At 34.7% G+C, this 13,881-nt stretch overlaps 1 protein-coding gene across 1 annotated transcript in view; it reads right to left on the minus strand.

The window, feature by feature from the left end:
* LOC127731070 (alpha-2A adrenergic receptor-like) overlaps nt 1-13,545 on the minus strand; it is a 64,652-nt gene extending 51,107 nt beyond the window's left edge. The window contains exon 1 of the mRNA XM_052239924.1: nt 13,495-13,545. The gene's annotated coding sequence lies outside the window, so the exon portion shown is untranslated. The remainder of the gene's footprint in view (nt 1-13,494) is intronic.
* Nucleotides 13,546-13,881: the final 336 nt, after the last annotated feature.

Genomic DNA, 13,881 nt, shown 5'->3' on the forward strand with positions numbered 1-13,881 from the left:
CAAGTTTTTCAACTTAGTATTGTCTTCTCCAAAAATGGGTATTGCCGTTAAAGTGGCTACTTATTTATTTAACAAGGATGAAAATGAAATAATCTCTCCAAAATAATTACCAATCTGTTATGATTCGGGGGTCAACTTGACTGTTATGAAGCATATATGTCACAAATGACCTTTGACATGTTCCATTTGTTGTTACCTCGTGCATGAAAACATATAATTCAACTTATCATAGCGTTTGTGCTTATTGAGAGCACCACGACGGGTGATACAAGTAGATCAAGAACTATTTACCCTTCAGTAACACACGTGTGCACCCCTAGTTTCGATAAATATGATATTATTACTTTACTTTTCTGTTTTATATTTTTTTTTTAATCATGCGTCGTTTCTCTCGGTAACGACCTTGCCCCTTCTATGTACCCCAAAAAGAAGTACATGCATTTCATACTTTAATTTTACGTTATGGCTTGTATAAGGAAACATTTCATAATAAAATTTATCTAATGTGACATTTTTTACTGAGTGTGGAATCGCATGGTGGGTAATGCGTACATAACAGGAGACGCTTACCCTATCGACACACTCGGTCTCGCTCCTTTTCAAGGTCATTCCCTCAGTTTTTTATCTTTACCTACTTAGCTTTGTATCTTCTAAATGGATTTATGAGATTTGAACATCGGTTTACTACTGTTTAGCATTGTTTGAGAGGCACCTAAAATTGTTTGTCTTGAAATAGCAAAGAGAATTTCGTTGATTCCATAACACAATCAAAAGTGATGAAACCATTTCTTGACGACATGTATGTAGAGTATCCACATGCTGTTCCGATTAGTATTCCATTTAATATTTGATAAGCCGATATGAGTAGCATAAATCTAGTTTTTTTTCACCATGATTCGTTTTGATCTAATTTTATTATTTTGTGTTTGTTTTAAATATGGGGGTTGTTAATTTAAACTATGAAAGTGGTTTAACTGTTTTGACTAATTTTCTATATAATCTGAATTTTCAATTTGGGTCAAATTGAGATCTCTAATGAATATTTTGGTAACACTGATACAAAATGTACATATCTATTGATCTATAGAAACAAAGTCGTTTTTTAAAGTTTTGAAACTAGTAGGGCAATAAATGTGGCTTACAGAAAATCTGATATTCTGCAAAGCAATCGTTCTCGCTATGATTCATTTGTCTTAGGAAATATCATTATTAAAGTATTTAATACCCTTAATGATATAGTTGATAAAAGGATAACAGGAATTACCTAAATATTGGTACAATACAAAAGACAACGGCAACCGTCAAGACCAGATTACTCCGAGAAAAAGTATACACAAACAAAAACAAACAACAAATTTACGCTCCAGACACTCGAACATGGTACAAGTACAACATGTGGTTGGGTTAAATCAATTTTACGTGTGCACAAACTTCCCTTTGTCTATCTAGATCATATGCTGTTAAGTAAAACACACTAAAAAGCCTGTGTAGTACAGCTTCAACGTTTACACAAAAATCAGTCAGACAAAAAATGATGTTTATCAGGTTGAAGAAATAATAAAAAAAAGGTTTGAAAATATTTCAGATAAAGCTGTTAAAATATGTGCTAGAAATATCAGAAAAAAAAAAGAAAAAAAGGCAGATAATGTTATGTATGAGAGAAAAAGAAATGACTTAGGAAAAAGAATAAAACAGATATAGTTTGCATTATATAAAACTTACAAAGAATGCTAATTTTTGGAATAAAGAAATGAAAATCTGAATTCTTCCTACAATTTATTTGTAGGCTACATAAGAGAGAGCAAGGAAACTATTCATCATACTCCGATTTAATTCTTTTTCAAAACCTAATCAGTTCTTCGTTATTTAACATTGTACTCCGTAATAAAGGAATATTTGTGTTTTCAAGCAACTATTTCTTTCAGATTGTTTGTTTATGAGTGCAATTTCTGCATATATTGTAGACCTTATAATACAAGGTGTATATTTGAATAAGTTAGGGAATAAAATGTTGTTTAATAATACTTTCTCGTGAAATCGTGAAATGTAGCTCAAAATTAATAAAAATCGGAATATATTTTAGGGACCACAAATCCACATTTCAAAATGCTTACCATTTTTTTTTTATAGTCTTTTGTTCTTATACTATCAAAAATACAATGTTAGCTAACAAAATTGCCATCTTCATTTTTAAATGAAAGCAGTTAGCTGTAATGTGATTTTTAACAGTTTTCAAAATTCAAAAAAAAACCTACTTATTCAGGTCGCCATAGCAACCCTTCAAAAATATTTGATCGCCTAATGTTTTGCAAATTCTATAAAGGCAAAATGTATGATATCAGGGATTTTTTTTCTGATTAGCTTTGAAAATGAATATTTCGATGTTTTTGAGTCGTATTTTGAGTAGTTTCTCAGGAAATACAATTTGTAACCATCGAAACCAGTGGATATGTAAAAATATACAATTTTCTTATTCTAAAAGAAAGACAAAGGTAGCATTACATGCAACATTTTGAAATACCATTTTTTTTATATAAAAAAATGTTTTGACATTCTATTCAGAGCTCAGTGCTTGTTGATATAATCTGAAAGAGTTAAAGCAAGGAGAGGCAGCTTGGCCCGATAGAATGATAAATATATTTTTGGGCAATCAAGGTTTATTTAGTAAGTTAAATTTGCTTTTGGAATAGCTTTCAGCCACTGTGAGCACTGTTATGTCTTTTGCGTTTTTGAGGAATTTTACCGACCTTATAAGTCAAGCCTTTCCAACTGATTTATTCTTACTGCTATCCCAGGTTAAGGGAGGTTCGAACGCTCACAAACATGTGTAACCAAGTCATTTTTTTTGTGCCTCTCCCAAGTCAGTAGCCGGTTACTCAGGGGTTGTAGTCTGTTGCTGTCTGCCATATTTGTTTTTCGTAATTCTTTAGTCATTAATCAGGCCGTTTGTTTAATTTGAAATGCTTTATATTGGCCGTGCCTTTAAGAGCTGACCCATACGGTATGCTCAATATTGAAGACCATACGGTGACCTATAGTTTTTAATATCCTCGTCCATCTGAAATACTTTCCTGTATTACCTTCATAAGAAACGCTCAAAGCCAATTATCTTCAAACAAAAAAAACAAAAAAAGAAGAAAAAGTGCCAAAACACATGAAGCTATATAACCGAAAAGTACCTTTTGATAACAAATTATTCTGTAACCTCAATCGTCTATATATATAGTTCGCTTAATCTCAGTAGCATGAGTTCGAATCCCGGCGAGGGAAGAACAAAAAATTTGCAAAAGCAAATTTACAGATCTAACATTGTTGGGCTGATGTTTAGACGAGTTGTATATACAGAATGTACACAGCCATGTATCACCATCACTGCTGGTGATACGATGGATCAATCTGTTGTAGAGTTGTCACTGGTTCAGACTTACTTATGAATATAATTATTCCTGTGACTGTATTTTGCATTAATTTGTAGGATCCTTTACAATAGATATTTCAGCTGATCTGTAACAATTCCATCTTCATGCCTTATATATCATGTACTGTATTACGACGCTAGGTTAAATCTGACGAGGAAAGGTAACACCCGGCCACCGAAAGTTTTATTATTTGTAAAGCCTAGGTGGTCGAGTGGTCAAGCGCGTCGGATACAGTGCAGGCGATTTGGTGTCACGATATCTCAGTAGCATGAGTTCGAATCCCGGCGAGGGAAGAATAAAAAATTTGCGAAAGCAAATTTACAGATCTAACATTGTTGGGCTGATGTTTAGACGAGTTGTATAGTTCGCTTAATTATATTCTCAATCTATTTATTTCCTGACCTAGGAGGATTATTCATCTTTAAACCATATAAAAATATCGAAGTTACCGTTACCTGTTCCCTTTCTCACACGTATCCATTACAGGAAAACTGCAAGGTCATTACGATACCGAGGAACTTTTCGTACAGACGTCATCTTGGACGAAATTTGTGGCTAATCACAGAGTGAGTTAATTTTATAACATTGTATTTGAAGCCTTCAAATTGCTCTTCACATATTTGAACCTTTTCTCCGTGAAATACTGTAAATTTAACTGTTCTTGAAAGTACAAGATTTTATCGCATTCAACGGACTGTGCAATTAATTATATTTGACAGTTCGTTTATCATAACATTAATTCGACACATTGTGAATTTGTATTTTATTTTGTATTTCAGCTTTTTACCATTTGTTAGATTGGTTTTGGAATAAAATATCAGCACCTGATAGTCTTTCATGCTTGAACCCAATCTTTGATTATACTTAATGGTCAGGCCATTACAGTAAAAATTCTAAAACTTGCCTGTTGTGTCTCACAGATTACGCCACTCCACGTCAGTTCTACGGCTACAACCTTCCTGTTGTACCTTACAAGGAAATGACATTCCTCGGCGCACAGTAAATTGACGACAACCTGTCTATACATATCCAGACAAGGAAATACAACGAAGCATCGTTCGTAGCTGTAACCCTGACACTACGCAACGCAGCAAGATAACGCGAAGACGTTGGGTCAATGCTGGCAACAGCTTCATTTTAACCTGACAATCCGTTAGTTGATTAGAAAACATGGATTCTGATCACGCAGAATGCTAAGACGACCCCGAACGTCAAGAAAAAGAACTCAAAGCAGAAGTGGAACTTCAAATGGATGCGGACAGCCTGTCGAAAATCCATCTGATGTTGCACACTTAGAGGAATTTCCCGAAACTAAGCGAGTACGTGAACTCACGGAAAAAGGTCAAGGAGCATACTAAAAAAACGTGAAAAGTTCTGTCTGAAACTAGAGGCCCTTGGGTCAGGTATTGAATTCCAGTTATTGGAAGTGGCCACGCCTCCTAGCGAGCTCAAGTCACTGCTAACAGCATAGGACAAATTGTATAAGCCTGTACTATTTATCGCAGGCTCACAGACGAGTACCTGAAATTTCTGAAAAATACCAGAAAGTAGGACAGTCTTAAAGACATTGATACATGTAACCTATCAACAGATATTCGACTGTCCAAAGTGGACCTGGCAATGGAAACATTACACGAGCATCGCCTCGCCCTGACAAAGGCTAAATCCACTAAAACGAAGACATATAAGGGTAAGAAAACCTCACACAGCGGAAGCTCCAACGTCTCTGATATGTCAAGCCTAGAACAGAGGAAGCGTGCCAAAGCAGAGGATGCTAAATCAAAAATAGCCTTTGCCGAAAAATATACCCTGATCCTTAAACAGGAGGCATTATTAGAGGAACAGGGTCTGTTCAACAAACTGAAATCAAAGACAAAATGGAGCAACAAGCCATTCGAGCAGAACAAGAAGCCTTACATAAAAAAACTCAAATGGAACAGGAGGCTGCACAAAGCAAAGCTCAACTAGAACAAGAGGCCATTCGCAGGAAAGCTCAACTTGAACATGAGGCTGCACGTGTAAGCCGGGACCTTCTCGAAGCACAGAGAGAAGCTGCAGCCGCAGAAGCCGAGTCTCGTATCCTAGAGTACGACGACAGCCAAGCCTTATGCGATCTCCCAGACGAGACGGAAAAACCGCTCAAACGTGTGTAAGAGTTCATTGATAAACATCTTGAACCCCCTGTCGTACAGGAAGTAACAAGCCCACAAGATAAAAATACAAACACCTGTTAGTGTTGAACTATGTCATGAAGCACCAGAGTTCGTGCCTTCCATGACACTTAACCGGCCATCGCAAACACCTGCTCTCTTGTCTACGCATGCTAAGACACCAGAAGTTACTCTATTTTCAGATCTAGGAACTATAACTGGCATAGGAAAACAGGGCGTTTCAGAAGATATTCCTGTTGCACACCAAAAACAAGCCGGTTCAGAAGAGATCCCTGTTGCACACCAAAAACAAGGCGTTTGGGAAGATATCCCTGCTGCAAACCAGCAAAAAATCAATCCTACACCGGAGATAACCAGATTTCTTCTACGTATGGACCTGCTGTTCTCCCGGTTAACAAGCTTTAACGACCGGGCAGAATCCTTCCATACATGGAAAGCAAGCTTCAAAAACGTTACAGACGAGTTAACAGTTTCAGACTCGGAACAGATAGATCTACTGATCAAGTGGCTTGGGCCAGAGTCTGCTAGACATGCCATTAGCATAAGAGCGTCGAACGCCAACAACCCTACAAAAGGCCTACAGAGATTATCACAGAGACTTGACGAGCGGTATGGTGCTCCAGAAATGTTGAAGGCCTCTCTCACGAGTAAACTTGTCAACTTTCCAACATTGACGAACAAGGACAACGCACGTCTTTACGATTTTTTTGATATTCTATCAGAAATAGAATACTAGTATCACAAGGAAAATCCCAAGCTGGGATGTTTGCTAGCGTATTTTGACTCACCGTCTGGAATTAACCCTATCATTGAAAAAATACCATATGGACCTCAAGAAAAGTGGATAAGAAGGGCATCTAGATACAAACTGAACCACGACGTTGCCTTTCCGCCTTTCACACAGTTATCTGCATTCATCAGGGAAATTAGCAAAATTAAGAACGATCCTGTGTTCATCTTTGGGTCAAAAGTCACACCAAATATAAAAGGTGCTGCGTCAAGGTTCGCGTCTCACCCTAAGGCTAATGTTGGTGCCCATAAAACAGCGATTGAGCAGCAATCTTGAGATGCCGACAAACAAGGTCTTTGTATTTTGCACAATACCAAGCATTCCTTAAATGAATGTCGAGCGTTCTGAGCCAAAGGTCTATTGAAACAAAACAATGTCTGTTACAAGTGTTGCGTTCGACCGAATATCGCCGCGATTTCATCAAAGGAGACGTCATTCTTCTAAACGACAAAAATCTTTTTCTTACTCAATAGCCCATAGAAATTATAATGAATTCATTTAAAAGTTCCGACGAAAATGTCCGGAAAGCAGAAGTTTGAATAATCGTAAATGGAAAAGCCACCATCTACACTCACCCCATCGTGGACATGATTCTTCTCCTAAGGAACGACCTTGAATAATTCTGTGTACATATTTTGGATCTATATAGTGACAGTCACATGTGTTATATTTTATGGAATAGTGATATAAGATAGATATCAGACGGGGAGTATTCTATAACCTCATTCGTCTATATATATTGTTCGTTTAATTATATTCTCAATCTATTTATTTCCTGACCTAGGAGGATTATTCATCTATTAACCATATAAGAACTTCAAAATATCGAAGTTATCGTTACCTGTTCCCTTCTCACACGTATCCATTACAGGAAAACTGCAAGGTCATTACGATACCGAGGAACTTTTCGTACAGACGTCATCTTGGACGAAATTTGTGGCTAACCACAGAGTGAGTTAATTTTATAACATTGTATTTGAAGCCTTTAATATGCTCTTCCCATATTTGAACCTTTTCTCCGTGAAATACTGGAAATTTAACTGTTCTTGAAAGTACAAAATTTTATCGCATTCAACGGTGCTATCAATCATATTTGACATTTCGTTCATCATAACATTAATTCAACACATTGTAAATTTTTGTTTTTGTTTTTTTGTATTTTAGCTTTTTACCATTTGTTAGATTGGTTTAGAAATAAAATATCAGCACCTGATAGTCTTTCTTGCTTTAACCCAATCGTTGGTTATACTTAATGGTCAGACCATTATGATGATACCCTCGAGGACTAGTAAGAAATTTCTTAAAAATTCAAAATGTGAATTTCGTAAATCTTAGTGAACTCAGGTCATTGGAATAATTAAGGGCGGTGAAAATTTTGAATAAATTTAAGTGTTTCATAGATTTGGGAAAAATTTACTGAACAGAATATATGAAAAAAAAACTCATTATAGACACCAGGCTTAGAATTTTGTACGTCAGACGTGTGTTTCGTCTACATTAAACTCATCAGTGACGCTCGAATCAAAACAGTTACAATGTCAAATCAAATACAAAGTTGGAGAACATAAAAAACCTAAAATTCCAAACGGTTGTGCCAAAAAAATGCTTAGACAATCTATATCTGGGCTTAAAAAATCTTAGTGTTTCGAATAATTCAGCATTTTATAAATAGTAGATTTACAGATAAATGAACTTATCAATTATATTTCAAGTGAATTCACAAGTGCTGACTATTTGGCTGGTGATATCCTCGGGGACGAACAGCCCACAAGCAGTTGAATCGACTCACTGGTTTAAACAATCCTCAAGGATACCAGGCGTATAATTGTGTACGCCAGACACACGTGTTATTTCCACAAAAAACACATCAGTAACGCTCGAATCCAAAATGTTTTTTGAGGAAATTGCAGGATCAGTATAGGCGACCGTTTTTTTTTTCAAAATGTGTAGGGAATTTTGCGATCATTTAAGAAGACTGGTTTATTGTTTGTAGATATTTGAGTATATAAGACAATGTTTTATTTAGGACTTGAGGAGACAAATTATATTTTTGTGCATAATGTGTGATATAAAAACATATTTGTGTTTGATATTTAACTGTGGCTTTGTTTTTTCTTTCTTGAAAACGAATTCTTTAATTAGAAAATATAGCATCATTTTTTTGTTGAGAATGTAAAAAAAAAAACACAAAATACTTCACAACCCAAATAAAATGTTTTAATCAAAATGCAGTTTGAGGATATAACCGATAAAAATTGTTAAAATTCAAGATGAAACACGCGATTTACAAGTATGTACAGATTGTCACAAGGATGTAATGATTGGTAAGGGTTGTATTTATACTGATATCTGATAATGGTGTACGATTTCCAAGTTCAAGGTCAATCCTTAAACGTGTCCTTCAATATTCAGTTCTCAAATCGTACATCGAATCGTTATATCAAATTTGTACAAACTTTGGATATAAGGTTAATTATGCAATAGATACAGAATATATGATAAAAGAAGGTATGTTGTAACGACTCAATTATTAACAAGGCGTGATGAAAAAGAGCCAAACCTTCATTTTGACAAAATAAATATTACTTACAAAAATAATAAATTAATTGAACAAGAGTAAAACTTCAAAATCTTATCTTAATAAGGCCAAAATTTAATATTCTGTAATTTCACGACTAAACTGACTATTTATGCATGTATTGTCCATTGCAGGCAGACCACATTTGAACGATTAAGTCAGGACAACAAGTGTTGAGATTGTATGAATATATGTATATTTTTATGTGCCTTAATTTGAATGAAAATTTAGAATTTAGCATTACTACAGTTGCTAAGGCAGCAAACAGGACTTTAGCCTTCACTGAGTCGTACCATCATACTTTTAAGAAAAGTTCTTTAATTTTACTTTCAGATATATTGATGATGCGCTGTTACTCAATGACTCACATCTCACTGAGTTATAATACCTCATATATCCTAGTGAACTCGAGATAAGAAATAAGCCGAAAGTAGAAGGGATGCTTCATATCTTGTTTTTTCCGCGATATTGACAAAGATGGATGACTTAAAACTAGAATCTATGAGAAACGTGATGATTACATCTTTCCGATTGTCAACTTCCATTTTAGTAATAGTAGCATACCATATGTTCCATCGTATGGCGTTTTCATATTTTAGTTAATACGTAACGCTCGTGCAGGTTCACAATATACGGACATCAGTAACAATGGTGTGCTTCTTATATAAAAACTGTCGCAACAGACCTATGAGGAAGAACGACTGAAATCGACACTACATAATTTGTTTACAGCCAACATCACTTAAGGGTTGACTGATACGATGGATCGGACTGTAAACTCACAAGCGACATGTTTTCGCGGTCTTTGATCTTTAGATACAGGTAGTCGTCTGATTTTCCTAATTGTGTCTGATTCCCGATTGTGACATTTTAACTAAATGTGTATTCGCATGGCGGATGATGTATGCTAGCAGGAGGTGCCTTTCAAGACGACACACCCGGTCTCGATTCTTTTGGAGTTTATGTGACTCTCTCAATTTTTGTTTGTTACCTTGATTTGTTTCTCTTTAATCGATGTACCAGATTTGATCATCGATAAGCTACAGGCACCCGAATTTGATAGCTAATTGAAAAGCTATTGATAATATTGCATTCACTTGTATGTGCTGTGCACCTCTCCTTGCCGACCTCTTCTTATTTTCATATGAGTCGGAGTTCCTTCAGACACTTGTCAAATACAAGAAGACCAAAGAAGGCAGATCATTTAATTTCACATTCAGATATATTGATGATGTTCTTTCCATTAACAATCCAAACTTTTCTGATTGGGTTCCAATAATATATCCTTCTGAACTAGAAATTAAAGAAACAACAGGCACGGCTTTCTCCGACTCATTTTTAGACTTATACCTCGAATTTGACATAAGCGGTCACCTCAGTACCAGAATCTATGACAAACGAGACAATTAAAATTTTGAAATTATAAATTTCCCCAACCTTAGTAGCAATATACCAACTTCACCTGCATGTGGGATATACATTTCTCAACTCATTTGGTATTCAAGAGCTTGCAGCTGCTACCCAGACTTTATAAAACGTCACCAGTGTCTGGGCAGAGTGTTGATGAACCAGGGGTATGTCAAAGAACGTCTCGTCCTTTTTCTAAAAAAAATTTCATCGGAAGATACCAAGACCTTGTTGATAAATATTGACCTTTCCTGTTTAGTCCATATTTTTGGTAATATCCTTTTGGCGTGGCTCGGTACTTATGCATCCCGTCAATGTGTTGTTGTACTGTGGTAATTTTTTGTATTCTTGTCTTTCATTTTTGCTTATGTGCTTTGTCTATATGCCATTTTGTTTTTCTTTGTTGACATATTTGTTTGTTTTTATAGTGATTACGATTATAACACAATGTTGACTGCTGTACCTCTATTTTTGACTTTTTTACCTATTCTGTCTTGTTTGTTTTGTTCACACATTGTTGTCAATATAATGAAAGTTTATGCGACTGTCATACAAGTGAGAGATATAGCTAGCTATAAAACCAGGTTTAATCCACCATTTTCTACATAAGGAAATACCTGTACCAAGTCAGGAATATGACAGTTGTTTTCCATTCGTTTGATGTGTTTGAGCTTTTGATTTTGCCATTTGATAAGAAACTTTCAGATTTGAATTTTCCTTTAAGTTCGGAATTTTTGTTATTTTACTTTTTTGTAAAGCCGTTTGTTTAAATGTGACCACAATTTGGACTACCAGAATTTTTCATTGTTTAAATGCGATTCAGGTGCGAATTTGTGGATTCTTCCTTGGGTAGGTAAATACACAACTAGCACAGCTAGCATGGGAAACATGGGGTGGGTTCAAGTTTTCCGATTTAAAAACAGTTCACTGACCATGAGCTGCTTGAATTTTGCAGTACCAACACTTCTGAAATTAAAAATAAGTTGGTTGATAGAGATATGGTAATAATGCTTAATCAATATATAGATCACAAGAAAAGTAGTATTAATGTATCCTCTTCCAGACTGGGTAATGGTAGAATTGAGTAAAGAATTTATATTATTTTAAAACAAGATTATACTGTTGAAACCTTTTGCAAACTATTGATGCTTGTTAGTGCCAGATTTTCTTTTGGTTTCTTAATTGGGGTGGCACCTATTAGGCTGGAATCCGAGAAATTTACCACTAAAAGAGATGCTGGTTTAGTTGTTTTACTATTGTTGAAGATTTAAATCATGCTGTTTTACATTGTCCTGTTTATGGTGCTCTTAGATGTATAGAACCCCTTATTCGGACTCGGTCAAAAAGAACATACAATAAAGTAGTACATATCTTAAACAAAATACTTCCTACGCATAGTGTAAAATTGTCAATAAGGAAAATATTTGAGTAATTTTGGTATCAAATGAAAGTTTAAGAACTTGTGATCACTGTATAAACCTTGTTGAAAGTATCTTTTAAATAAGGAATAAATTAATTGAAATTAAATAGGATGGGATATTTGCCCTGTTTCTCAGATCAAAAGAACCTTTTTGTTCTACCTAATTTCCGGGAACCAGAGCGCTCTAATATGCAGCTAAACATAATTATGTTGATTTTTCATCACTAGTCAGAATAAGGCATAGTTTTGACCTGAAATAACTGTCACTCTATTTGAACTTAAGACAAAACAGCTATGAATGCTTGAAATTGCAGAATTTAACATAGAAAACTATGAACTAGTGGTTTTATTCCTAGACAATTTTTACCGAATATCATTAAATAAATGAAATGTAATGAATTTAACCGATTGTCAGAAACGGTATTTTAAATCGCAAATCAAGATGTTTCAGATTGTGTGTAAAAACCGGTAATTTTATTTTCAAATGACGCCAATGAGTTTTACATTGTAAGCAAAATCATGATCTCACTGTATATTTTCATAATTTATATCTATTCTTTAATTATTTTTTATGTTGTGTTTTGTGTACTATTGTTTGTCTGTTTGTCTTTTTCTTTTTTAGCCATGGCGTTGTCAGTTTATTTTCGATTTATGAGTTTGAATGTCCCTCTGGTATCTTTCGCCCCTCTTTTAAGGTTTATACATGTTAGTTTCGTTGTTATCGCTTTAGTGCGGTTAGGTCGTGTGTTTGATCCATAGCCTGGTCAAACCAAAGGCTTGAAATATATACAGGTATATTGATGAAGTTTTTCCGTTAACAATGTAAAATTTCCTGATTGAGTCCCATCAATGTATCTTCCTGAACTAGATATTAAAGAAACCACAGATACAGCTTCCTCTGCCTCATTTTAGACATATACCTCGAATTTAACTACAGTGATCATTTCAGTGCCAGAATCTATGACAAAGGAGACGATTTCAGTTTTGAAGTTAGAAATTTTCCTCACTTTAGCAGCAATATGCTAACATAACTGTATGGAGTATACATTTTTCAACTCATAAGATATCCAACAACTTGCAGCTTTACTCAGACTTTGTAGGACGTTATTGGTGTCTGAGCAAAAGATTGATGAGCCAAGGTGTTTTGTCAACGAGCGTCTTTTCAATTTTCTCAAGTACCAATACCTAATAAATAAATATTTGAGTGTCTACTTCATAAAAATACAAGATGGTCTCGAGTAGTAGATTTTAGATACCGAAGATGTGTATCTTTTTATTTGCTTTACAGGTTTTCCTTTATTCGTGCTATTATGTTCCTTTTGGTGATATGACTCTTGGTTTGATTCCGTATTTATGCATCCAATTTCGGGTTTTTTGGTTGGGGAGTTCCTGAAGGAGGTGTTCCTAGAGGATCGATTCAGATGCAAGAGGTTATAACAGTGTTGTTTTCATTTTATTTACCATTGTCTTTATAATTTTCTTAATTTGTACATTATCGATAAAGCGTACACTATATACTATATGTTATATCAACTACAAACAGGTTTTGTTAGAGTGTTTTTGTCAAGTTTAATATCAACTACAAAACCTATTTGTTGGCGTCTTTGTTGGATTTACTATTTGTATGTTTGTTTGAATTTTTTAGGCAGTTGTGTTCTATGTCTGTGATATATGTTTACTCTCATATCGTACTTTCTTGTTTATTTGACCTGTTGATACTAATTGTAATGTTTTTTTGTTATTTAATGTTATTCAGGGTTATATCTGGTCTAATACCAGCTTTGATAAGTGTTTGGTATTACTATAAATTTTCACTTCGTACTATGAACATCAAAATTATTTATTTTGTAAACATATTTCCTTTCTCTATTGGAACTGTATACGTATACCTAACAACAAAATTATTTTCATTTTCCTGTATTTTAAAGTTATTGCAAATGGCTGATACTTTTGTTCGAGCATATTGTTTTTCTTAAATTGTTTAACATTTCTTACCGATATAACATTTTACTTTTATTATTCTTCCCTTAGTTTATTTATTTTGTATTTACATTGTATCATAGGTCAAATTTATTTGTTCAGTGTATGTCCACTGG

The sequence above is a fragment of the Mytilus californianus genome, unplaced genomic scaffold, assembly GCF_021869535.1.
Source record: "Mytilus californianus isolate M0D057914Y unplaced genomic scaffold, xbMytCali1.0.p SCAF_2, whole genome shotgun sequence".
Taxonomy (NCBI): domain Eukaryota; kingdom Metazoa; phylum Mollusca; class Bivalvia; order Mytilida; family Mytilidae; genus Mytilus; species Mytilus californianus.